At 33.8% G+C, this 23,204-nt stretch overlaps 1 long non-coding RNA gene, 9 other non-coding genes and 2 pseudogenes across 10 annotated transcripts; all 12 read left to right on the top strand.

The window, feature by feature from the left end:
* Window positions 1–621: 621 nt before the first annotated feature.
* On the top strand, window positions 622–697 carry LOC111538431. Its single transcript, XR_002730351.1, has one exon. It is a non-coding gene; the product is annotated as a small nucleolar RNA SNORD113/SNORD114 family (small nucleolar RNA).
* A 2,255-nt stretch (window positions 698–2,952) lies between these two features.
* On the top strand, window positions 2,953–3,026 carry LOC111538432. Its single transcript, XR_002730352.1, has one exon. It is a non-coding gene; the product is annotated as a small nucleolar RNA SNORD113/SNORD114 family (small nucleolar RNA).
* Window positions 3,027–5,426: 2,400 nt separating this feature from the next.
* On the top strand, window positions 5,427–5,498 carry LOC111538434. Its single transcript, XR_002730354.1, has one exon. It is a non-coding gene; the product is annotated as a small nucleolar RNA SNORD113/SNORD114 family (small nucleolar RNA).
* Window positions 5,499–9,595: 4,097 nt separating this feature from the next.
* Window positions 9,596–9,667, top strand: LOC111538410. Its single transcript, XR_002730332.1, has one exon. It is a non-coding gene; the product is annotated as a small nucleolar RNA SNORD113/SNORD114 family (small nucleolar RNA).
* A 326-nt stretch (window positions 9,668–9,993) lies between these two features.
* LOC111538377 lies at window positions 9,994–10,068 on the top strand. Its single transcript, XR_002730306.1, has one exon. It is a non-coding gene; the product is annotated as a small nucleolar RNA SNORD113/SNORD114 family (small nucleolar RNA).
* An 851-nt stretch (window positions 10,069–10,919) lies between these two features.
* On the top strand, window positions 10,920–10,994 carry LOC111538408. Its single transcript, XR_002730330.1, has one exon. It is a non-coding gene; the product is annotated as a small nucleolar RNA SNORD113/SNORD114 family (small nucleolar RNA).
* A 446-nt stretch (window positions 10,995–11,440) lies between these two features.
* Window positions 11,441–13,696, top strand: LOC113225001. Its single transcript, XR_003309612.1, has 3 exons — window positions 11,441–11,523; window positions 12,404–12,488; window positions 13,377–13,696. It is a non-coding gene; the product is annotated as an uncharacterized LOC113225001 (long non-coding RNA).
* LOC111538433 lies at window positions 11,854–11,928 on the top strand. The gene has a single exon (XR_002730353.1). It is a non-coding gene; the product is annotated as a small nucleolar RNA SNORD113/SNORD114 family (small nucleolar RNA).
* On the top strand, window positions 12,853–12,922 carry LOC111538426 (annotated as a pseudogene).
* A 35-nt stretch (window positions 13,697–13,731) lies between the features above and the next one.
* LOC111538379 lies at window positions 13,732–13,798 on the top strand (annotated as a pseudogene).
* Window positions 13,799–15,347: 1,549 nt separating this feature from the next.
* LOC111538378 lies at window positions 15,348–15,421 on the top strand. The gene has a single exon (XR_002730307.1). It is a non-coding gene; the product is annotated as a small nucleolar RNA SNORD113/SNORD114 family (small nucleolar RNA).
* A 6,120-nt stretch (window positions 15,422–21,541) lies between these two features.
* LOC111538437 lies at window positions 21,542–21,618 on the top strand. Its single transcript, XR_002730356.1, has one exon. It is a non-coding gene; the product is annotated as a small nucleolar RNA SNORD113/SNORD114 family (small nucleolar RNA).
* Window positions 21,619–23,204: the final 1,586 nt, after the last annotated feature.

Below are 23,204 nucleotides of genomic sequence, written 5' to 3'. Positions count from 1 at the left end.
ATTGAATTATTTCAAAGGAATAAATGGCTACATACGTAAATGAGTCAAAGGTGGTTATGCATGGACCAATGGTAGAAATGTGTTATGAATTAAGAATTGTGATTAATCCATTTCAGCACAACCAAATTCATTAGGACAAAAAGTTGAAAGGTATTTCTGTCATTTTCAGAATGCCTTAATATGCTGTTTTTGTACCATAGTGGATTTAAACACTTCCCCATTGTGATTGTTATTGACTGTTAACTAATTGAGGGAAGAACATAAGAAAATGGAAAATCTTGCCCCTAACTGTGGTATAACTTGGTAGTTATACCATGATATAACCATGGTACTGTCTTAAAAATATGAATGTTAAATGAAATAAGCCCAACCATGGACTAATGGCTAATGAGGAATTGACGTGGTGCAATTTGTGGAAATGAATTAATTCACCTTTGCAACACTCAGGCTCATTACAGAGAGAGCCAGTCCTCTTGTTCTGTGGAATATGAATCTTACAGACATAGTTACATCTTCAAGGATCTTTTTACCCTCTAATTCATGGATAGTGATTTTACTATTAGTGAACCAATGCATAAATCAAGAACAGTATATTTGAATGAAAGCACAGAATACCAAGTCTGGATCAATGATGAGTATGCGTGGGGCATCTGAATCATATATTCTGATTATACCCGTCTGTATCTCTGAGGTCCATTCTATCTATGGGAAATGTGCTTCGAGAGAAAGTTAGACATATTCAAGGAATGTGTTCTTGGTACTTTTTGGTTAATGGGTATGGATTGTATTATAAGTAAATCAATGAATGAATAAAGAAAAATACAAATAAAGACAAGGAAGGCTACATCGCGTTCAATCATGAAAGGAGCTAATGATGTTTTGAGTTTAAATAAAATAAGTCTGCTCCTCCTTCAAGAGCATATAGATAGGTATGGATTCAATGTTCCTAGTTAATGGCAAGTTTCTGGTTGCATGTCTTGTTTGATTTAGAAAAGGATAAAACATATACTTAAATGATGTATTTGGTTGAATAATACTTAATATAATAAATATTAGCCAATAAAATTAATATTTATATTCAATAATAACAATGTTATAAATCATGCTAAATACATTAACTTAAATTTTTATAATGAACAATAATTTGATACAATTAATAATAGACATTAAAATACTAATTATTAGGTTGTGAAGTGTGGAGAAAGTCTAAGGATGAACATTGAAAATTTGAATATAATAACCAAAAATCCTCTTAAGTTTGCTCATTATTATTTTAAAAAAAATGCAAATGCATTTTCATGACTTTTATGAGTAATAAGTGAATAAATAGATGCTAGTGTCACAAAGGGCTTTTGTCCAGTGTCCTTTGAATTCATGAATAGTGGCATTATTATTATGAGTAAAAGAATCATTTTATATCTCCATCCCTCATTTAAAAGAGGGTAGATCACCGACTAGTGAGAAGCATATGTAATGTGTGAAGGGATGTGATTAATCTTGTCTATCCTCTTGAAGTCCACTTAAACAAAAAAGATCCAGGACCCTCCTTCCTTTGGAAGGGTTGTAAAGACCCACTCTCTAGACATATTTTGCTATTAACATTTAAATGGAAATTAATTAAAAAATAAAAATTCAGTTCCTTAATGGCACTAGCCACACCCCAAGCCACAGGTCGCAAGTGACCACCATTTCAGAATCGCCAATAGAGAACATTCGTGTCACTGAAGAACGTTCCAACAGCACATACAGGGCTAATAGGAACAGTTGCAGGTAATAGTATTTAATTTTAGGTAGCAGGTGACTTCACCATTTTGAGTGTTCTTTAGAAAAGAGAGTAGATAATTAAATTATTTTTTGAGTTATTAAATAGATGAGTAAATAAACGAATCAGTAAATGGCTTGAATTAAAATAACTGTGGCCCATTGGTCAGATTATGTTATAAAACAACAATTTAAATTCATCTTATAGTGCAAAAGTTTTCCTCATTAAAAATGTGTCTTCCCTTTATGCTAGGAATACCTAGGCAGATATTGAAAATTGCTCTTCTTGTGCTGGGTGGTAGATTTGAAAATGTTCGTAATATTATTTCATGCTAAGAATTAAGTTAGTACATGAAAAAGAACTACTGTTGGGTTGATGATTAAAATTTGACACAAACCAATGTTTGTGATCCATCTAGTAATGGAGAACTAACTTCTACTTAAAAATGGATTTAAAAATGTACACTTCTTATTCTTATAAAAATCTGCCTTTTCCTCCAGAAAGACTAGATGAGATTGGGATTTGGTCATTTCTCCAAGGTGAAGAGCATGACAATTTCTTCTGTGGTAAGAAGCAATGTTAGTAATGGAGTTTCTGTTGGTGGGTTATGCGGTTGGTTCATGTGTGATTATCGAAGAAAGGAACAAAAGGCCATATACACAAAAATAAAAACATCAAGTAACAACCAATAATAAGAATGCGTTGTAGGCCAAGGAGTAGGACTGACCCATTTCAGCACAATAGAGACTTACTTTTTAAAAAGGTAGAAGGAATTTAATTTTCAGAAATGTTTCATATTTCATAGTATTTCTGCACAATACTTGATTTAAGCATTTCCATACTGGAAGAGATTCAGGCTGTTAACTGTTCAGGAGAAGCTCTAGTAAGGTGAAACATGCTGTTTGTTCTAGTGGGGGATACCATTGTGGATTTTCATTGTTCATTATATCACCTTTAAAATTACGCAAATTAAATGAACATAGCCCAGTCATTGGCCATTCATATTGATAGTACTGATATGAATCAACATTTATTGATTATTCCACGTGTGGCACTGAGATCTAGTCTGACAGCTTTGTGGGAATTGAACCTAGAGATATATTGTAGTGATATCCAGGGTCTTGTTCTTAGAATTTTTGATTCATGGGAAAATGAAGGTATACGTGAATGAAGAAAAAGAGTGCCAAGCCTGGACCAGTGATGAGATTGGAGGGTGTCTGAATCAAAAATTTTGATTAAAGCCATCTGTAACTCTGAGGTCCATTTAAAAAAGAGGCCCCAATTTTTCCCTCTGGGGAAATGAGCTTAACAAGTTCAGAATATTCAGGTATCTTGATCGTGGGTGTTCACAGTTTTTTGGTATAGATTCCATTTTATAAGCAAATCAATGCATAAATTTTGCATAAATGAGTAAATATAAGGAGAGCTTGGCATTGACCAATTATGAGAGTATGTAATGATGAATGGATTAGTATTATATGCTTCTATAGCACTGAATTCCAGTGATATATATTGATAGAGGCTGTTGCCTTGTTTTGGAAGGAGTATGTGAACAGATATATGCAAGACACAAAATAATTGTTTGATATTTATGGTTGTTTACTGATTGGTTTTATTTAGAGAAGGGAAAATTGCTGGGCACGGTGACTCACACCTTTAATCCCAGCACTTTGGGAGGTGGAGGAGGGAGGATCACGAGGTCAGGAGATCGAGACCATTCTGGTTAACGTGGTGAAGCCCCATCTCTACTAAAAATACAAAAAATTAGCCAGGTGTGTTGGCGGGCACCTGTAGTCCCAGGTACTTGGGAATCTGAGGCAGGAGAATGGTGTGAACCTGGCAGGCGGAGCTTGCAGTGAGCCGAGATCGGGCCACTGCACTCCAGCCTGGGTGACAGAGCGAGACTCCGTCTCAAAATGAATAAGTAAGTAAATAATAGGTGAAACGTTATTTAATTGGAAATAAATGAGCATATTTCAACTTAAGAATATTCCTTATGAAAAGTTATTATGAATCCAACTCTGTACTAAGTTTTATTAAAAACTTAAAAAAGCATCTAGTTTCTAAATCTCTGTGGATAGCATAATGGACATATGGAGTCATAATATTATTCAAGCTTCTTCCATAATGTAAGTAAATTCCCATATATTGAATTGTTATATGTGAATAGAATATGTCCTTGTCACAGTTAATTTTTTAAAAGAGGGCATAACACAACTGAGTGAGAAATGAAAATGAAAGTTAATCTTTGTCTATACTACTGATGCTCTCTTCCTGGTTAGGTGTGGGAATATAGACATTGAACATGAAAAGCATTTGTGTTCTGGGTTCTTCATGAGTTTACTGCAGTGTGTGTGTGTCTGTGTGTGTATTTGTGAATGTATAATAAAATATTCCATGCGTCATAACATAAATGAACAAATAGAAGCAATAAATGATTGAATTAATATGTAAGTAGGGTAAAGCATTTACCATTGGTGAAAATATGCCATGAATCATGAATTTAAATTCATTCATTTCTACACACATTGAGTCCATTAAATAAAAAAGATGATCTAAGCGGTTGCCTTTGTGGGTAGGTGTCTATAGACAGATGTGGGCAGTAGTCCTGGTTTTTGTTTTGGGTGATGAATTTAACAGTGTTTATTGTATTATTTAAAGTTAATAGTTAAATCAAGAAATAAACATAAGTGTAGTTCTTGGGTCAGTGATAAAAATGGGATTTGAGTCAACTTTATGATTAATTTAATATCACACAACTAATGTCTTTTAAGTCAATCTAAATCTGTACTGTTCATTCTTTTGAAAATTTGTATTCGACTCCACAGAATAAAGACCATGGCTGATTTAATCAGTCTCTGCTGATGAAGATCTTGGCTGTTACCTTTACGGGTAAGGAAGCTAAAGACTTAAGTAAATAACAGTCAAAAAGCTTGTCAATTAGGGGTTAATTTTTCATTAATGTTCACTGAACTACTTAAAGTCAAGGCATATGTAGATCAATAATATGAATGTGTTACAAAACTTAGATTATGGTTAGTCCAATTAAGCACAATTTTGATTAAAAATAAGAAGAAAGACATTTTATTCATTTTTTACTTCTGATTAATCATCTTATTTATACTGCATTTAATTTAAGATTTATTCAGTAACAAAATCTACGGCTGCACAGTTCAATGTCGTTTCCTCTATTTACTTGCGGCTACTTATATTTAAAATAATTAAAGGTACATGCACTTTTAAATGTAATTTCTCGGTTGCATTAGCCACATTTCTAGTGCTCAGTAGCTGTATGTGGCTATTGGTGACTGAATTGGAGAATGCAGTTACAGTGCATTTACATTATATGCAAAGTCCTGTTAGACAGCTCCTTAATGAGGGAGGAATGCATGGAAAGGTGGAAGATAAGTGGAATGAGATGGCTAGGAAGCAAGGATGTTCATGATCTCTACTTGCTTCACTGTGGGCCACTACGAAAGGAGATCTAGTCTACTGGGAAAAGGGCTAGTCTATGCAAAAAGAGTCTGTAAACAGATCTTGGTTATATTCAAGGATATCGTTCTTAGATGCTAAAATAACAATGAGTATTGCCTTTGTTACTGCTACTGAATCAATGAATGGATCAATAAGCAAAGGTATAAATGAAGGAAAAGATTGCTTATCCTGGATCAATGATGAGTACCCTGGGGTGTCTGAATCTTGGATTTTGATTAAACCCTGTAACTCTGAGGTCCATTACAAAAAGAGTGCTTTTCAGTCTATGGAAAATGAGCTTATTCCAGAAGCTAACAATAATCAGGATTTAGTTATTGTGCTTCTGAGTATGGACTGTATTATTTTTAGTAAACAAGTACATGGATAAATCAAGAAAAGTGCTGTATAAATGAAAACAAAATGGTTATTCCTGTTCCAAATATGAGAGTATATAAAATAATAAGAATCATTACTAATACATTTCTGAAGCACTAAGTCCCAGTAAAATCAATTAATCAAAACTGACCCTTTGGGTAAGGAGCATTTAGATAAATGGATGTTAGAGTCCATGTTGTTCTGGTTTAGGGTATTCATTTTTTGGTTTTTTTTAAAGAAGAGGGCAAAATATTAAATTATTGCTTAAATCACTACCTAATTGAGAGAGGGTTTACACATGGATCTATCTTGAGAATATGTCAAATGATCAGTTATAATGAATTCTAATAATCTTCACTATTTAAATTCAGTTCCTCAGTTTAATTTATGAAAACAAAGAAACTGATCTGAATTTTCTGTCTAATGAGCATTTGGACAGGCATTGATATTGTCCAGTTTCTGTGAAGTCACAGATATAATGATTTTATTATAAATGTAAAAAGGAACAAATTAATGTCCCAACCAATTATTTAAAATAAGGCCAAATCGTGGACCAGTGAGGGCCGGGTATTGTGGAACAAAAAGAGTAATTAATACAGTTCCATACAATGGCTCTCCAGTATTGTCGTTATTTCCATAAACAAAATTGAGGTAGGCTCTTGCGTTTTTGGAATGGTGAATGTATTTATATATTTGGATAGCATTTCCCTTTCAGTCTTGTTGGTGCAATTTCCTTAAGACACAGAATAGACAAATGACTCCATGTGTAACTATTTAACTTCATGTATGTATGCATGCATGCAAAGTTGTTCAGAACATATTCGAATCCAGGATTCAGATTAATTTAATTCTTTCTAGCAAGATTCATGCACCAAGGAGATTTAACTCTTTCCTGATTGGGTAGAAGGCAGATAAACAGACAGACATGTTTAAAAGTCACAGTTATTATTCTTTTGCCTGGTGTTACTTATAGTAGTTAAATTTCATACCTAAGTCAATTAATCATTGAATCAATGGATATGTTATTCATCTTTTAAACATATGACAAGTACCAGGGTTTATTTCTAATCAATAATTGTCAACCTGAACTGAATTTAAAAAAATCTAAATCTAGGCTGATCCATTTTTTTCTCTCTCTCATCTACCTACTTTTATATTCACCTTGTACTCCACAGAATGAATGTGCAATGATTCAATTATTCTCCAGCGAGGAAGATCATGGTTGTTGTCTGTTTGAGTAATGAGTGTAGAAACCTATGTAAGTAACAAAGTGATTGCTTTTGCTTTAGTGGTTGTTAAGAGAGTTAACTCTTACTGGAAAGGAATAAAGGACTACGTACACAAATAAAATGAATAAAGTTTATATGTGAATCATTCACATCTGTGGTCAGTTAAGGAGGAAAAAGCAATACTATCTTATTCATTTTAATAGTTTATTATTGAGTTAATTAATGTAAAAATTAATTATTCAATTTTATTTGAGTCACAGTTGATTTTTAACTTCCCTCTATAAAGACAGCTTAGTCATATTCCAAGATGGAGGATATTGTCAGCGTGGAGTAAAATGGTAGGTTCATAGTTCTTTATCGTCACATCCTTAAAATATGGACAAGGTCAATGAAAGATGATCAAGCCTTGATCAATTAAGAGTATGGGATTAATATGAAGCAGATATGGTCATTAATCTGCTAATCTGAAAAACTGAATCTATCACACAAAGGGATCTATCTTCCTTCCTCTGTGAGAAATGACCTATGAAGAGATGTCATGGTTGTCTGATTTCTTGTTACTGGGTTTTTGGGATTCATAGGAATTGATTACACTGTTAGTAAATCAATGAAACATGAGATAATGTATAAATGAATGATGATGAAGAATACTAAATATGGACCAATGGTGAGTTTTGTTGGGTTGAACCAAGGATTAAGATTAGTTCAAATATACAGTAGTAATGTCCATTTCCAAGAGGGACAGTCTATTCATCTTGTGGAAAATGAGCCCACAGACAACGTGGCAGTACTCACGGTGTTTAAGTTTTAAGGTTTTGATGGATATTGATTATATTACTATAAGTGTATGATGATTGAATTAATGCCCTAATGTAGAATGAAAAAAGAAAAGAATCTACTATGGGCATATAGAATGAAACAATAATTTTTGGTTTCTTTTTTACATTTTAATTTTATTTTAAGTTCTGGGGTACATGTGCAGGGTGTGCAGGTTTGTTACCTAGGTAAATGGGTGCCACGGTGGTTTGCTGCACCTATCAACCCATCACCTAGGTATTAAGCCCAGCGTGAATTAGCTGTTTCAAAAAATATTTCTGAAACACTGAATTTCACTAGGGCTTGATGAAGCATGTTATCCCTTTGGATGAGGAGAATATAGGCAATTTTTGTAATAGTCAATTTTCTTGTTCAGGTTATAGAGTGATTTCATAGTTTTTCATTTTATTTAAAAGAAAAAAGCTGTTAAATAAATAAGTGAAAGATTAACCCAGTAACTAAACTAGAGGGCCAAACATTGACTGTTAAGAAGCCTGGGTTCCTTTTTATTTAACTGCTGTTCAGATATAGAAAGAATTTCAAGGCTCTGTCCACTTAGGGTATTTTACATGTAGACAGAGGCAAACATTATATTTTAGTTCTTAGTTGTTGGTTTTCTTAACCTGTACACTTTCTTTAGAAATGTGAATGATGATTAATTAATCCATAAAGAAGTACAGACACAAATACATAGATACAGATGTATACAAACTGATGTATACCTAAACAAGGGATACTGTAGACCATTGATGAAGCTGTGCCATGAAACAATCATTTAGATTAATTTCATTTAAATGCAGTTCATTTAAAAGTAAACTTAAATTATTGTTATCTATTTCAGAGAGGCATAGAGACAACTATTCATTATATAGTTCCTTTTCTCGTATTTAGGAATGAGGTTTATTGTACTTATTAGTTTATTAAAACTTAACTTTGAGCTAGTAATAGGCCAATAATAAGCTAGTGATAAAACTCTGTTACCTATCAAGAGTTTCAATTAATCCGGTAACAGACAACATCCATAAACAGAAAGAAAAATCACAGTGGTTCATTCTTTCTAACATCTGGTTTGTACTTCACAGAATGGAGGCATGATGGCTGATCCAATCATTTTCCACTGATGAAGGTTTTTGATGGCTACCCATGTGAGTAGGGAGGACATAGGCTGCTGTTAGTAATTGTCTTAAGTTCTTAAGTCTAATATCAAGGATTTTGTTAGTAAATTTTGATTTTATTATTATAAAGGGATCAATGACGGAACCAATAAACATGCATATAAACAAGTAAAAAAGGAGACTGAAGCATTGTTCAACTATGAATAAATGTAATTAAGCAAGAAAAACTACTAATATAAATGGAAAACACTGAAGTCTCAAGAAATATATGTACCAAACATGATATTTCTTTGTCTAAGGGTCTTAAGACACTGCATATAAGAAATAGTCAATATTATTGTTCTGGATGAGTTCAAGTTCAAGGTTAATTTTATTAAAAGAAAAATATACAAATATTATCACAGATTAATAAATACCTAAACTATTGTGAAAATGAAAGGGTAATACAAAAGTGAATGAGGACAAGTTATCGACGTTTATCATCTGGTCTGCTTTGTACTCCTCAGAATGAACAGCCCCATCTGATTTAAGCACTGTGCTATGACCGTGAACTGTACGGTTACCTCTGTGTGTCACAGGAAGACTCTTGTGAGTAGTAGTCAAAATTCTTGCTTTGTTTTAAGGGTATTCTCTGTATTCTTAAGAAGTCTAAAATATAATCAAATAAGGTCAAGCATTTTTATTATTCACTACTTAAGTATTAATTTATTTTTAAGATTTCCCTCTTCATAGCTATTTATTTTATTATTACAGCACTGTTAATGAATTGATTAATTAATCAAAAAACAAATGTAAATAGACATGAAGAAAGATAGAGTCAATCTTGGACCAATGATGATGACTGGTGGCGTATGAGTCATGGACGATGAATACAGGTCTGGAAGTCTGAGGTCCAATATAATAAAAAATCTGGTCTTCACCTTCTGATCCTAAGGATAGACATTAGGAATATTTGAGGATGTTGTTCTTGGTCTTCTTGTTCATGCATTTTCCCTCTATTTTTATTATTGGATCAATGAATCAATAAGCAAATATATTTTAACTGCATTAAGATAAAAAGAGTGAGGCATTGTCCAATTACGGAAATATATGGTGAAATAAGAAATACTATCCATATATATTAAAAACACTGATGTCTTCTTTCTATTAAGAATGAGTGAGTCAGAGGTATTACTGCTTGCTGGAGGATGGCATATACGAATGAGGAGAAAGTGGTCCTTCCTGGACCAATAGTAACAACTGCCAGTGTATGCATCTTGCGTGATGAATAATAGATGTCTGAAACTCTGAGGTGCAAACCAAAAGGAATCTAGTCCATTCTATCCCCTCTGTTTAGATGCTCCTATAGACAGATATCAGGAGAACACTATGGCCTATTCTTGTCTTTATGTTTATTAATTCTAAAAAATATTCTAATTAAAGTAGCAACGGTAGAGTCAATAAACATGTATAAATAAAGATGAGACATAAATGACTGTTTGATGTTAAAATGTATAAGAACAAATAATACCAATATAAATTGAAATCGATAAGTAGATCAGCATATCACATCTTTCACTAAAGATCCTATAGTCAGTGATAAGTAATAGTTATTCCTCTGAATCAGTTGCAAGTTTAACATTTGTTGTATTAAGAGAAAAATTAATAAATACAGAAATAACTGTAAATGAACAGTGGAAAATATGGACCAATAGAGAGGATGTCTCAATATTTTCATCTTCTCTGCCTTGCACTCTTCAGAATGGATGCACTGAGCTGACTTAAGCATTCTTCTATGATCAAGATTAAATGTCCTTCTTAGGAAAGAGACCAGTGTGAGTAACAAAGTTCTTACTTTGCTCTATGCCATATGTTTCAGGGTGTTAGTGTTAAAGTAAATTTAAAAAGTGTTAAGCATATTTAAATAGCTAAATGACCCACTTATAGATATGATACAAAATATTATTTTGATTAACTGTCAATGTACATTGAGGTCAATTAATGAAAGACGTATAATCTGTGTGGGAAATGATTCCATAGACTAATGTTAGGGATTTTCAAGGATCTTGTCTTGGGCTTTGTAAATCACATGTTTATTTAGTTATTATTAATGAATTAATGATTTATTCAAACAAATGTAGAAATGAATGAAGAAAAGGGACCCAAACATGGACCAATGATGACTACTGGTGGCGTTTGAGTCATGGACGATGAATACTGTGTGTCTGAAACTCTGAGGTCCAACAGAAAACATAATTGGATAGATACCAGAAATGTGGAAAGATCATATTCTTACTTTGGATTAATAGATTTAGATTTATCATCAATAGATAAATGATAGAACAATTAAACAAGAATTAGTAAATAGAGAGTGAATCATTGTTCAATTATGAATATACATGATGATGTAAGAAATATTATCATTAAAAATTTTAAACACTGATGCCCTTTAAAGAAATGGATCATGAATGTCACCTCTTTGGCTAAGGTTCATCTAGACTCTAATAAGAAGAGTCAGTTTCATTTTCTGGTTCGGTCTCATTTGTTATTTTTCCTTTTGTTATGAGAGAAAACATTTCCATTCTGAAAAAATAATCAATATCAAAATAACTGAATAATGGAAATGTGGAAAGGATCAATGGAGATAAGTTTTGAAATTTTTTTAGTTACCTGCTCTTTGTATTCTGCAGAATGGATGCACTTGAGCTGACCTAAGCATTCATGGTCATGAGCTTCATGGTTGCTACTGTTGGTTAGGAGCATAGAGATCAGTGTGAGTAATAGTTAAATTTCATGTCTTTCTCTAGGAGACTTTTTAAAGGGTATGCATAATATCATGAAAGTGTAAAAAATCATCCAAAAGACCAACCTCAGCCAATGATAAATATGAGGTTAGTTGAAACAGTATATTTACTAGCTCAGTTATGACACGTTGAGGATAATTCATATAAGATATATCAAACTGACAGATTGTATAGAAAGTTCTAGAATATTCTATACTCTTACTCTTTGGATATTATATTTACATGGGTTATAAAATTAATATTAGTGATTTAATGCATAAATACATGTAGATGAGAATTAAGCTAAAGAGTCCTAGGCCTGAGCCAATGATGAAAACTGGTGATGCAGAAGTCAAGGATGCTGAATAATGTGTGTCTAGAACTCTGAGGTTCAATAGAGGAGGAAATATAGTCTATTGCTTTTGAAGTGATCCTGTAGTTAGGTTTTGGAAATACAAAAGGACCATCTTCTTGAATTGTTTTTGTGAATTTTGATTCTTCTTTAAAATAAATTCATTGATGTAATAATCAATGTACACATATAAAAAAGTAAAGATGGGGAATGTGAAGCATGTCCACTCAATGTAAATGGTGAGACAACAGAAATCATTAAAACCTACTGAAAAATCTGAATACCATTAAAAAAACAAAAAATTCAAGTGTTGTTTTTTGACTAAGGATAACAAAGGCAGTATAGTCAAGTTTCTTATTTTGTGTCAGAACAAGTGTGTTATTGTTCATTTTTTTAAAAGAAAATTGATAAGTATTACCACAATTAATAGATACCTGAATGACTAAGAGAAGGGTCGAATGAATGAATCCATGAAAAATATTTCAATCCTGCCATCTTCTCTGCTTTGCACTTCCCAGAATGGACACATCTGGGCTGGCAGAACATCTGGCCTTGATCTGGAGCCCCATGTCTGTCTCTCTGTAGAGGTGCACATGGGCCTATGTAAGTTAATAGTAAAATTATTTTTTGCTTTTGCTTATTTGTTTAGGATATTCAGTGTATTATTTTAAAAGTATTATATATTAATGTAATGAAGGAAGGCCAGCCATATGTCCCAAGGATACATATGGACTTGACATGAAATATTGTGTAGATTAACAGATGTTACGTTAATGAACGTGACTGATGAAGGAAGTATTAATATACTAATTGAAGCAAATGATTATATAGACAGATATTAGGGATACTTAAGGATCTTGTCCTTAAAACTTGGTGATCCAGAGGTATTTATGTTATTGTTAGTGAATTAATGAATCATTAGGAAACTACTTATAAATAAAAAGAGAGAAACAGGGCCAATTCTGGCTGGACTAATGATGACCACTGGTGGCCTATGAGTCACACAATGAATATGTATCTGGAACTCTGAGGTCCATCACAAGCAGTATCTAGCCTAGTCCCTCTGTTTGAAAAACTCCTGTAGACGGATGTCAGGGAAATACAAGAACCTTGTTCTTTTTCTTTATGTTTATGAATTATAAAAATATTATATTATTAAAATAGCAATGAAAAATAAACAAACATGTATAAATTAATACAGATGAAGGTGGAGTATTGCTTAATGTTGAAATGTATAGTAAAGAACAATAATACTAATATAAATTGCAATGGATGGATAATTAATGGACCAAGTGTAATACATCTTTGACTAAGGATCATATAGACAGCAATAAGTAATGGTTAGTGCTCTGAGTTAGTTGCAAGTTTCACATTTGTTGTATTAAGAAAACATAAATACTCAAATGACTATGTAAATGAATGGTGAAAAATATAGATTGATGGAAAGAATATTCAATTTTTTAATCATCTACTCTGCTTTGCAGTTTTCAGAATGGATGCAGTGAGCTGATCATTTCTCTGTGATCAAGGCTATATTGCCTCTGTATTAGGCCAATGTGAGTAATGGTTCCTGTCTTGGTTTAGGTTGTTTAATAGTATTCCTGGTATTATTAAAAATTATTTAATATAATAAAAAGTTAATTGGTTCAATGACAATGTGCAACATTGAGGTTAATTAATCAAAGAGATATAGTCTCTGTGGGAAATGATCCTGTAGACAAATGTAAGGATTCTTCAGATATCTTGTTCTTGGGTTTTTGAAATCGTGTATTCACTTTATTATCAAAGAACAAATGATTTATTCAATAAATATTTAGAAATGAATGATGAAAGAGAGACCCAGCTATGGATTAATGTTGACAACTGGTGGCATAAAAGTCATGGATGATGAATATGAGAAGAAAATAATCTAGGTTTTTGCTTCTGTTGGAAATGATCCTGTAGACAATGTCAGAAACATATAAAGATCATTTTCTTATCTTGGGGTCATAGATTTAGGTTTATTATTACTAATATATGACTGATAGAACCATTAAACAAATATAAACAGATAAAAATACAAGTAGAGGTTAACTTCTTGGACCTCAGAGTTCCAGACATATATTCATCATATATGACATGAGTGATGTGATTCCATAGATAGATGTTAGGGATATAAGAATCTCTTTTCTTTGAGATTTTTTGATTCACAGATAATTATTTTATTATGTTTGATGAATTGAGAATTAATCAATAAGCAAATATAAAGTAGTATGAGGAAAAAGACATGTAAACCTGAACAAATGATTGATGGTTTAGAAGTCATGGGTGATGAATAATATGTGTCTGGAACCTAAAGGTTTGCAGAAAACAAAATCTGATCTATTTCCCAGGGTCATTTGCAGATGACAATCAATGTTTGAAATGATAGATTGATGTTAAGAATATGTAAGAATCTACTTCTTTTATTTTGGATTCATGGATTTACATATTATTATTATTTAAAATTGATCCATGATGAAAGTATTAAATGTATAATTTGACAAATATGAAGATGGTGTGATGGACTTCAACCATGTGATGATTCAAGATATACTATCAACATAAAATGAAACACTAGCTCCCAATATGGTGAAATCCTGTCTCTACTAAAAATAAAAAAAATTAACCGGATGTGGTGGTGCACGCCTGTAATCCCAGCTACTCGGGAGGCTGAGGCAGGAGAATCACTTGAAGTCAGGAACTCAGGAGGTGGAGGTTGCAGTGAGCCGAGATTGCACCTTTGCACTCCAGCCTGGGCAACGAGAGCAAAACTCCATCTCAGAACAAAATGGACCCAAGGGTGTTACCTCTTTTTGATTAGTGATCATATAGATGCTGGGAAGTAGGAGTCAATTTTATTGCTTGGATCAGTCCATTTGAGGTTGTTTGTTTTGTTCAGAATGAACATATATGTTATGAAAAGTTAATAAATAACTAACCTACTGGTTTGGAATAAAATATGAAAAGCAAAATTGACAAAGAGGTCTTAGTTTTTAAAATCACCTGCTTTGCTTTGTACTTCTTAGATGGGATGCACTGGTGCTGATTTAAGAATTCTCTCATAGTCACAAGACGTATGGTTGCCTCTGTGTAGGTTCCTGAAGACCAATGTGAGTATGAGTCAATATTCTTGTCTTGGTTTGAGTGTTTTTTTAAGAGCTATCACTGTATTATTATACACTTTGACATATAATCAGTTAATATCTTAAGAATGGAATTGATGTAATGCATTATGTTGATTAATCTATGTGAAACACTGCATTAAATTAATAAAATATATCTAGTGTCTATGGGATATAATTTGTAGACAGATATTAGATATTCAAGAATCTTGCTCTTGAGTTCTTCTGACTCTTTGGTGTTTACTTATTTTTATTAGTGAGTTGATGAATTCATCTATCAATAAATGAAGACATGAATGAAGAAAAAGAGCTCCAAGTCTGGACGAAAGATGAAGTTTGGTGATGTATGAATTATGAACAATAAATACCTGTGTCTGGATCTTTGAGGTCCAACATGAAAACTAGTCTGCTCCCTAGTATAGACTAAGTATGTCCCCTATAAAATTGCTCTGATTTAGAAACAAATTTTTGGATTTAACTAGTTTTATTAAGATTGGCTAGGCCGGGTGCGGTGGCTCACGCCTGTAATCCCAGCACTTTGGGAGGCTGAGGTGGGCGGATCATGAGGTCAGGAGATCGAGACCATCCTGGCAAAGGCGGTGAAACCCCGTCTCTACTAAAAGTACAAAAAAAAAATAACTAGCCGGGTGTGGTGGCGGGCACCTGTAGTCCCAGCTTCTTGGGAGGCTGAGGCAGGAGACTGGCGTGAACCCGGGAGCTTGCAGTGAGTGGAGATCGCACCACTGCACTCTAGCCTGGGTGACAGAGCAAGACTCCGTCTCAAAAAAAAAAAAAAAAAAAAAAAGATCGGCTAGGCATTTCTGTTCTAGATTTCTGAAAATGAAAATATTACTCATTTTCTTGAAAAAGAATAGATGGTTGGAAAAATTAATTCATTTGTTCCTGAATTATAAACTCATTTATACTAATAATGAATGAGTTAATAGATAAAAAGGTCAAGAACTGACCACTCATGAGAATGTGTTATAAAGCCAGGAATGAGAAGAAGCTGATTCTGTAAGTCGAAGCTAACTTGCAGAGAATACCAAGATGATTATAAGTGTGAGTGGAGGCACTGGGGCCAATATGTCCCATAGTCAGATGTTTTTCTTAATGCAGGTGATGGATTCAAGAATGTTCACTATTTGATGTAAAATTAATAACTGAAATAATTCAATAAATAAAAGGATTGTGAATCTAATCTAAGGATAGGGAGTGTCACGAACCAATGTTTGAGATGAACCCAACGCTTCCCATTTCATATTTATTCAGACACAGCCTGAATCTTGTTGTTTCATACCTTTAACATTTACTTTGTACTTTTCAGGGTTGATGTTCATGGGTGATTGATCATCCTGTAGCGACGGTGGTATTGACTGTTCCACAGCGGACAAGGAGCGTGTTCTTACATAAGTCATAGTTGACATTCTTGTTTTTGATTGGGTAGTTTGCCTGTTCATTGATATTCATAGTACTAGAGAAGGTAGATAAATGGCCACATACCTAAATAAAATCAAAGGAGACAAAAGGTGAGAATCTGTTATAAACTAAGGATTATAATTAATCTAATTCAGTACAACTGTGGACAATTTTGAAAAGATAAAGATTGATGTCATTTTAGTCATTTTATGGGATAAACTAAAAATGGGACATTTTTGATATCCCATTTTAGCATTTTTCATAGTTTACACAAACGTTCCTATATTGCTAGACAGCCTAGTCTGTTAGCCCCCTGAGGAAGAGCATATGTGAAGTAAATACTTGTCATTATCGTAGTAGGGTCAAGTGGATTATTCTTCCGGTTTACTGTTACATCTTCATAGAATATATAATTTAAACAAAAAGGTTCAGGCATGAACCAATGACATAACTGAAATCAAATCTGGACAAATGTATAAAATTATTATATTTCACAACATTTTTATAGTTCATTACAAAAAAAGACCTAGTCTATTACATTGTTTATTACCTCTCTTGGAAATGAACCCACTGACAGATATTAAGACTGTTCAAGAAACTTGTTTAGGGGCTTTAGTGGATTGTTAACACATACTAATTTTATTTTCAGTGGATCAGTATGCAAAAACATCATGTAAATTCATATAGATAAATATGTCTAAGTGTGGTCTCATTTTGAGTGTATTTACTGGAAGAAGAATTATTATGACATGTCTCAAATGTTATGATCCATTAATAAAAATAGACAAAGCTTGTGACCCAAGTCAGTAACCTGCATATACGCATATGTGAATACTCATTGTCTTTATTTCTGGAGCTTTTAGTTTATACTTGTTTTTGTTTTCTCTTTTAGTAAATTGAAAACATTATATAAATACATAAATCAAAACATAGGTAAGGAAATGAGAGGAAGCTATGCATGGACTACTTATGAGGATGTGTTTTGAAGCAGGGATTATAACTTAATCCATTTTAGTATAATGGAGCACAATTTAAAAAGAGATCCGTGTTTTCCATTCTCTTTTCATGGCTATATATTATTCCATTTTAGGTTTTACTCCTGTTTATGCAACATTCCTTGATAGATAACAATCTATGGGTTAGATCCAAGGCTTACAATTTAGGCAGTTGTGTTTTCGTAAGTCATTATCAGGGTTTTAGATGTTGAATGCGGTGGTGAATTGATGGTTGTTCATTGTTCCATCTTAAAAGTATGTACACATTAAATGAAGAAAAGGCCAAGCACCAATCAGTGATATGAATAGATTGATTGATCAGTTTTATGATTAAATTCATTTCTGCACTCCTGCAATTTATTTTAAAAGGAGATTTGGTATATTGAATCTACAGGAATTTGTCTGCAGACATATTTCAGTAATAATCCAAGAACTGATTTCTGGGGTTTTGTTGGGTTGATTATAATGCATCAATGGTAATATCAATAAACACATAAATAAATGAATAAAGAGGAAAAGGACAGAACTGGACTAATTGTCCAAATAGATTATGATGGAAAAAATTTGTTAAGGTAATTCTGAAAACTAGTATTTATTAAAAAATAAACAGAGTATCTGAAGGATGATTTAGGAATATGTACATAATAGTCAAGGTTCTTGAATTTGATTAGTGATAGTCTAGGTTTTTTGCTTAGTTGAAAGTAAGAAAGTAATTATTATATTAGCTAATCCATATGTCAGTGTCTTAGAAAATGAAACGAGGATGGCATGAGGTCAGTGGAGTGATTGTCTCGTAGTTTTCACACCTGTCCTATATTCCACAGAAAGGACACCATGATTGTGATTGTCTTTATTAACTTTGTCAGGAGAGTAAAGACCAATGTGGCCAGGCGTGGTGGCTCATGCCTGTAATCCTAGCATTTTGGGAGGATCAGGTGGGTGGATCACCTGAAGCTGGGAGTTCAAGACCAGCCTGACCAACATGGAGAAACCCCGTCTCTACTAAAATTATAAAATTAGCTGGATGTGGTGGCACATGCCCGTAATCCCAGCCACTCAGGAGGCTGAGGCAGGAGAACCTCTTAGACCCGAGAGGCAGAGGTTGCGGTGAGCTGAGATTGTGCCATTGCACTCCAGCCTGGGCAACAAGAGTGAAACTCCATCTCAAAAACAAACAAACAAAAAACCAAAAAACAATGTAATTAGCTGTTAAAGTTCTTGTTACGGTTCAAGTGGTTTGCTTCCTCACTGTGTTATTAAGAAGTTTGAAATCTATTTAATGAATGTCCTCCCTTCCCACTGGCCCTGCCAGGCATGCTGCCGTCTGTTCTCTGGGACTTGTGAGGAGTACACTGCTCCTGTTATTTCATGTGATTTGTTAAGTTGTTTCTTCTGTGTCTCACCTGACCAACACACCCAGACCTAACTTATTTCCAGGTTGGGTCTGTCCCAGAGAGTGCCTGTCTTGGTAGGAATAAACTGGACACAGACAAGAGCCTCCAGGGTGTCTGCCTATATAAACAAGTTTTCTATGAGGGGGACACTGGGTCATAGATTGAACACTTGGGCATTACATCTGTGAGAATAAGTCTATAGTAGATTTCAGTAATTTTCAAGTATCTAATTATGGGGTTTTGGTAGATCCTGGGAATTTCTTGCATTATTCGAAGGAAATAAATGAAAGAATCAGCAAAACATACAGACACACATAAGAATAATTAAAGATGAAGAGGATAAAGCTGGATTAATTACGAAAAATGCTATCAGACAGGATTTTTGGTTATATAATTCTGAAACACTGCAATGCATTAAGAAACCAGTACATCAAGGGTGTCACCTGTCTAGGGTAGGGTAATATAGAGTAGTGGTTCTCAGATGTGAGCATTGAAGTGACCTGGAGGGTTTGTAAAAACACAGAAGGCCAGTTGCATTCCCAGGATTTCTGATTCAGTAAGTTTGGTGTGGGTTCTGAGAATCCAGATTTCTAATAACTTACTTTCTATAGGTTCCAGTAGTTTCCCAAGTCATGTTGATGCTGCCTCTTGAGAAGTATTTTCAGAATCACTGAGAAAAATGCATGAAATAGTTAATGTCTTTGCTCTATGTCAGTGGTAATTTCCAGTTTGTTTATTTTATTGAGAAAGAGAAGGTAATTAATTAATTAAGCAATTAATATTTATTTATTTGTTTGTTTATTTATTTATTTATATTTGAGATGGAGTTTCACTCTGTTTGTTGCCCAGGCCGGAGTACAGTGACATGATCTCAGCTCACTGCAACCTCTGCCTCCTAGGTTCAAGAAATTCTCATGCCTCTGCCTCCCGAGTAGCTGTGATTACAGGCGTGTGCCACTATGTCTGGCTAATTTTTGTATTTTTAGTAAAGACGGGGTTTCACCATGTTGGCCAGGTTGGTCTTGAACTCCTGACCTCAAGTGATCTGCCCACCTTGGCCTCCCAAAATGCTGGAATTACAGGCATGAGCCGCTGCGCCCCTGCCCAATTAATATTTAAAAGTCTAAGTAAATGAAAGGGGAACAACATGGCTCAATGGAGAAAATGTCTACTTTATGTAATATCATTGTTATATTGTACAAAATGGATGCACCTTAGGTGATTTAAGCATTCTGAAAAGACCAGGCTTTCTAGGATACTGCTACATTTTAGGAGATTAGCAATCAATGGAATTGGCACAGTCTTTGTCTGTTGAGTGGATTTTCATGGGTGTTCATTGTACATCTTTAAAATGAGTAAATGACTACATACATGAATAAAGTCAAACAAGGACAAGCCTATACTAACGATGAAGAACCAAAATTTAGGATTAATTTGATTTAGTGTTATTTAGGATGGTTTCTAAAAAAGATCAAGTCCCTATCACAAATTGTTCTAACAGTTTAGAATTCTACTGCAGGTTTCCCCTAAGCATTCCTCAAGTGATAAAAATGTAAGTTATGAAGAAGGGACACATAGGAACTAGAAGCACTTGTCAGTGTTTTAGTTCTGGTGGTTGATTCATGTTATATATAGAAAGAATATACAAATTATGTGAGAAAAGGCCAAGGAAGGACCAATAATGCGAGTGGAATATATTCTGAAATGTGTTTTATGACCAAAATATCTGTGACCTACAGTGGTCCACTACAAAGAGGGATTTAAGTGTTTATGTCTATAGGAATGTCTACAGATAGATTTCAGTGTTATTCAGGAATCAGGTTCTCAGTCCTTGGTGCTTCATGGATTTTGATTTTGTTGTTATTCAATAAGTGAAAGAATAAACAAATATGTCAATGTATAAAAATGAATAGAATGAAGTGTATCTAACTACGAAAATATGGGGTGAGGCAAGAATTATTGTTAATATATGTAGAACCACTGGAGTTTGTTAAATAATGATATCTTTACCCCAAAATGTAACCCCTTAATGCATGAAAGGGGTTACATTTTGGGCTAAGGATAAGTAGGCAAGGTAGTGATATATAGTAATCAGGGTTCTTGCTTTGAGTCAGTGACGAGTTCAAGTGCTTACTTACTGCAGAGGGAAAAAATAAATTATGCCATAAAATAATAAATACCTAAATGACTGAGGTAATGAAATGGGGAAGGCATGTATCAGTGGAAAGAATATCTCAGGTTTCTATTATTTGCATTGCTTATATTTCTCAGAATGAAAGCTCCTAGCTGATTCTCAGAATGAAATGAAAGCTCCTAGCACATTCTACTGTGGTCATGAACTCTGTGTTAGGAGCATAGAAACCAATGTAAGAGTCAAAGCACTTCTCTTATTATGAGTGGTTTGTTTAAAAATATTCACTGTACTATTTACAAAACATGTTAAAGTTAGTCAAAGAAGTTGACTTTGGTGTACTATGGCATTGATGTGAAATGCATGTTCATTAATGGATATGTACAACACAAATTAATTAATGAAGGTTATAGATACTGAGTGAATTTACTCTGTAGACAATTGTTATAGATATTTTAAAATATTGTTCTATGGAATTTATGATTCATATACATTTATATTATTGTAATTATTCTATTGAAGAACTAATAAATCAACAAATATAGAAATGGATGAGGAAAAATATGTCAAATCCTGAACCAGTGGTGATGGCTGGTGGCATATTTAGTCACAGACGATGAATAAATACGTGCCTGAAACTCTGAGGTTAGTACCTAGACAGAGATCTAGTCTGTTATTTTTGATGGATGTAGTCCTGTAGAATGATTAGTTATGCATGAAGGTATGTTCTTGGACTTTTGTAGTTTATGAATTTTGATAGTATTGTTACAAAACAATTAATGACAAAGTTTATACAACTGCATGAAGATGAAGATGGTGAAACATTGTCCAATTATGAAATATGAGGTGAGGACTGAAATACTATTAATATAATTTGAAAGTCCTAAGGTCCATAAGTAAATAAGTGTCACCTCTTTGGTACAGTATCATATAGACCAAGGGTCCCTGACCTCAGGCCTGCAGACCAGTACCAGTGCCTGGGGTGTTAGGAACCAGGCCACACAGCAGGAGGTGAGTGGCAGGCAAGCAAGCGTTACCACCTGAGCTCCACCTCTGGTCAGATCAGTAGTGGCATTAGATTCTCATAGGAGCAGAACCTGTTGTGAACGGTGCATGCCAGGGATCTAGGTCACATGCTACTTATGAGAATCTAATTCCTATGATCTGAGGTAGAACAGTTTCATCTGGAAATAACCCCTCCCTGCCCTGGTCCATGGGAAGTTTGTCTTCTACAAAACCCATCCTGGGTGCCCAAAACGTTGGGGACCACTGGTATAGACAGTGAGAAGTAACAGTCAATGTTATTGTTCTGCATCAATGGCAAGTACCATCCTGTCCTATTTTTAGAAGAAGAGACAAATAATAACATCAATTAGTAAATATTTATGTGACTAAATAAATGAAAGTTGGAAAGCCATTGTCAATGGAGATAATGTCTCAATTTTTTAATCACTGGTTCTCCTTTATATTCCTCAAGGTGGAAGCTGTCTGCAGTAGGAGCATGGAGACCAATGTGAGTAACAATCACATTTTATGTCTCGGTTTGCGTGGTTTATCTCAAGGGTATTCATTATATAATGGCATTTGAAATATAATCAAACAGAGCCAAATGCACCCCAGTAATGAAGCTGGGATTGATGTAAATTATGTTCTTTGATGTATATAAAACATTGAGTCTTTCTGTATCAATCAAATTTTATTTTCTGGGTTGGTTGCAAGTTTGACATTGTTCCTGTTGTTGAGACAGAGAGAAAGAATACAAATATATAATGAAAAATTAATAAATAAGTAAATGAAATTTGGAAAGGAGGGATAAATGCAGATAAGGTCTTAATTTTTTTTATCACATGTTCTGCTTTGTAATCCTAGAATGGATGCTCTTACACTGATTTAAGCATGCTTCCATGGTCACAAGCCCTAAGGTTGCCACGGGGCATTAGGAGCATGGAGACCAATGTGAGTAATAATCAAAGTTTGCGTTTTGGTGTGGGTTGTTTGCTTAAGGGTATTATTCACTCACTGTATTATTGAAAAGAGTGAAATATGATCAAAGAAGACCAATTGTTGTGCAGTGACAAAATTGATATAAAGCACTATAGAAATTAATGGATATATGAAAAACTGAAGATAATAAAGGAGATACGATGACGTAAGATGACTTTATATACGGACTAGAAATATCAAGGGTCTCCTTGGGTTTTGTGAATATAGGGCTTTAAAATTATTGGTGAACGAAT

The sequence above is a fragment of the Piliocolobus tephrosceles genome, chromosome 6 (genome assembly GCF_002776525.5).
Source record: "Piliocolobus tephrosceles isolate RC106 chromosome 6, ASM277652v3, whole genome shotgun sequence".
Classification (NCBI taxonomy): domain Eukaryota; kingdom Metazoa; phylum Chordata; class Mammalia; order Primates; family Cercopithecidae; genus Piliocolobus; species Piliocolobus tephrosceles.
The sequence above is the reverse complement of the archived record's forward strand: the minus strand, read 5'-3'. Positions and strand labels throughout refer to the sequence as shown.